We start from the raw sequence: 4299 nt of genomic DNA, 5'->3' as shown, positions 1-4299 counted from the left end.
AATTTATTATTTAAAAATTATAAAAAATCCAGTTCATGAAGGGTAATCACAGAATCATATTATAATGATCTAGATTGGACCTCTGGAAGTCACCTGACAAAGTCCATGGGGTATCCCCCAAATCGTAGTGGTTTGATACTTTTGGACCAGCACCACGTCCAGTGTTTAGAGACATGCAAATATCAGGAATTGCACCCCATAAAACTCAACACTACTTTGTTGTATATGATAGCCTAAATGAGAATATATATTATTAATAAGTTAAGATGTTTCTATTTGGGTGAGATGCTAAATGCAGACTTCTTCACAGGATCTGGTCACCCCTGACTCCTTTATAGTCATATTAAAGCAATTGGTACTAGAACTAGAAGAAATGATTCATCTTGGCTTAGAGTAGATGCCTAAATAGGTCAGTTGAATCACATACTTGCAGAACCTCTTTCTTTACTGACTCTAAAGGAAATCTAGGAATTACTTTAAATCACTCGTATTGTGGATTTCTGGGCAATGTTATTTTTTTATATAATTTGCTGTGGATTGAAATTGTCAAAATTGCCAAAATACCACATTTCCCAGCCCTAAAAATCAAATTTCCAAGTTGGAAACATTCTCATTGAACATAGTTTATGGTGAAAAAAAAATGTTTACATATCAAACTAAAAGGTGTCATTGAGTTTAGCTACACTGGTACATGTAGCTGGTAATTTAATATTAAATATATTCAACTTATTCTTTTCCCATTAGTAGCTATTGAGCTATTTTAAAGCAGATCAACACTTTTATCACCATTTTAAAGAGATGGAAATTGTGGCACAGAGGGATCTCAGAATCATAGAGAAGATGATTGGAAGGAATATCTGAAGGTCCAGCCTCCCACCTGCAGCAAACTATTGCAAACATTAGGCCAGGTAAGCCAGGGTTGTTTAATTAAGTCTTGAAATCCTCCAAGGATGGAGTTCTGTGACCTCTGAGCCCTGTTTACAGCACAGCATAACCTCCTAGTGGAAACATTTCCTGATATTCAGTCTGAACCTCCCAAACTGCACTTCGTGGTCATGACTGTCTGTACCTACAAACAATAGAGAAATAGTTCAAACTTTGTTTCCTAGCTACATGTCAAGCCCTTATGGGCTGTTATTGGATTGCCCTTGCTCTCCTTGTACCATACTACCCAAGACCTGCCCTGGAAAATCTCCTTGCAGGTTGCTTGCTCTAAAAACTTTATGATACAGTAGCTGCCTACTGGACCCTCTCAATTTACTCCTACATCCCTCTCCAAACTGGACACATTTCCAGATATGGTTCAGCAGCTCTGAGAGGAAGGGGATAAGTTCCCTAAATCTGATGGATACATCATTGTGCTGTATAAACTCCTCCATGTGTGGAGACCAGTCTATAGTTTGCAGTATTCATGATGACAGGACATTGCCAGTTCACATCTAACCTGCTCACTGCCATAATCTTCACATCATTTTATCTGGAAGCACAACCCAGCCAGTCCCATGTTTTCATTCTACCCCAGATGCATCACTTGGCACTTTATTGAATTTCACAAAGTTTTTTTTTGTGTCTAGTCCTTAAGTTTCTCATGTTTCCACAGGACTGAAGCACTCTTATTAAGTCAGTTACTCCTTCCATCTCAATAACATCTCCAAATTTGCTCAGAATGAACTTTGTCCAAGTCATTGATATTGAGCAATGCAAGTCCTAGCACTGACCCTTAGGTTAGTTTACTTTATATAAGTCTACAACTATAATATTAAGATATTGCTAACCCTTTTGAACCTTGTGTTTCAGTCCTATTTCAACCCACTCAACAGCCTGTTTGTTCAGTCTGCATTTCCCCAACTTCCAAATGAGGATGCTGTGGGAGAAGACTGACTAGAAATAGTTATATTCTCTGTTCTTTCCTACTCTGTATTACTGCTCATTTCATTACAGAAGGAAATCAATGTTCAAATATTATTTCCCCCTGATAAATCCCTGTTGAAATGCTCTCTTGTCCTTTATGTATTTGGAAATACCTTTCCAGGCTTGGCTGTCTCATAGTTCTTCAGCTCCTCCTCCACGCCCTTCTTGAAGGTGGGAAAACCTTTAGCCTTTTCCAGTCACCAACAGCAATCTTGAGCAATTTTTCATCACTGACAGAGGCCTCACCCAGACACTTCAGTTGACACTTTCAGACACAATTTATCTAGTCCAGTGGATTTGATAGCTTTGAGTTCCTTGTCTATTCCTTCCTCACTCTTGGCTTCCCTCTTCCTTACCAAGCTGTGCCAGTACACAGAGGTCTGGAGCAGTCCTTGCCTTTGAAAACTGATACAGAAGACATTGTGCATTTCATTTTTTTTCCACAATGATGAAGATTAGGTTGTCTCCTACATCCAGAGATGGATCCAGATGCATTTTATTTCAGCTTCCTTCTGCTACCATCACACATGTGGATTCCTCTCTCTTAGTGCCAGATGAATTTTGGTGGTTTTCTTTCATCCCTAAGAGAGGAAGGAAAGCTTTTATGCTCCTCCAGTGTTTATCTTCCTTATTTTCCCTTCATATATGCTCCCTTTCAGCATTTTTGGTTCATCAAGAAGTTCCTTGATTAGCCAGCAGACCTGCTTGAAGCACTTGCTTTTTCTGCATGGAGCATTTGTTCCAGAACTCTTCAGTAAGTTTTTTTTTCAGATGTCAGCTCTTCTGTAGCATCTCCTCCTTTCCTGGCCACTTTCAGAGAATTCTGTATATCTGTTTCCACTGACCTAGTCTGCTTTCCAGAACTCCACTGTTCTGACTCTGCACCCACATTTCCAAGCCTTCCTCTAGATCCTGCAGCCTTGAAGCATCACTGCTGTTCAAAACTACCATCCATGGCCAGATTTATCACCAGTGCTTCTCTCTTGATGAGCAGCAGGGGCCACCAGAGCAGTGACCCTGGTTATTGTCCTTTCTAATACTTACATTAAAAAAAAAACTTATCCAAGGTTACCCAAGAATAGATCTATTTATTTTATTTGTTTGTTTGTTTTCACTACTGTCTTAAATAAAAATATTTCTATAAATATGTGTATGCAATGAGGAGATTGGAAATCTCTTAAGGCACATTCCCATCTTTGTGCCTTATTTACTGGAGAAGATGGTTAAAAAGCATCTTATCTTACTTGGGAAAAACAGCTGTAATGTTTGCCAAGGTCAGCAAGATGCAAAGAGATTTGCTGAGGGCTATATTCTCCTCTCTGATCCATTCTGCCAATTTCCACTTCATATTCAGCAATCTGTCCACACATGGGCCTCCTAAGGATGTCAGCAAGGAATTCCACAACCACAAGAGAAGTGCTGGGCCCTTCAAAGTTAGTTGCTGAAGTTAAAGCTGCCTCAGGGCAACTATGACTTATGCTTTTGGTTCCTTTGACTTATGCATTTGGTTTCTTTGACTTAAGCATTTGGTTCCTTTTGATAAAATTATATGTATTCACAAGCTGTTATTTTGTCTTTCAGGACAGAAAAACTGTAAACAACAAGAACATAGGGTTGGAACAGATTGCTTGGATCACTGGGTCACCCTTTAACATAGGCAGGCATATCATATGGTGCCTTTTATGACTTTATCAAGTCCCATCTTTAAACTAGCTAGATTTTTTGTATCCTAGTGATCTTAATGAAGTGCTTGGTCGTTGGAAAACTCATTTCCAGACTAAAATCATTGTTCACTTGTTTCTAAGCTGTTGTTCCTTTGCCAGCTTTGGCCCTTTGTTTAAAAAAGCTTTTCCCTCTTCTTCCTGCTTATTCAGTCAAGGCCTTTTATGTAAAACTAATGCAGTCCTGCTCTTCTTGTCTCTTCACATGTGCCAAATTTTTCAGTCTCCTTATTAGCAGCAGTGGCTTCCTCTCCATCTCTTCCAATCTGAATTTTTTTAAACTTGTGCAAGAACCTGTGTGAGGCCCATTGCTGTGTGCAGACAAATGATGAAGTCTTGTTCTTCTTAAAGCATTTTGTAAAGTCTTTCTGAGCAATCCAACTCAATATAAACTCTTTAAAACACTTTTATTCTATTGCTAGTTTGGTGCTATTGCTGCCTCTTTGCCTTCCTCTGCTTAGAACATTTCTGATATCACCTGCTTGGCTTCCTTCTCTGCCTTCTCTGGGTGTACTCATCCTGCCTATTTTTTTCCTTTGCTGATTTCATTAAACAAAATAAAAGGTTTTTGGAAGAAAAACACACAATATGAATAATAAGGTGACCATTATTATGTAATCATCACTGGAATCATTAAATACATTATGTAGTTATTAATAGTAATTTT

Source organism: Calypte anna, chromosome 3 (assembly GCF_003957555.1).
Source record: "Calypte anna isolate BGI_N300 chromosome 3, bCalAnn1_v1.p, whole genome shotgun sequence".
NCBI classification, from domain to species: domain Eukaryota; kingdom Metazoa; phylum Chordata; class Aves; order Apodiformes; family Trochilidae; genus Calypte; species Calypte anna.
Note: the sequence above shows the minus strand (reverse complement) of the source record.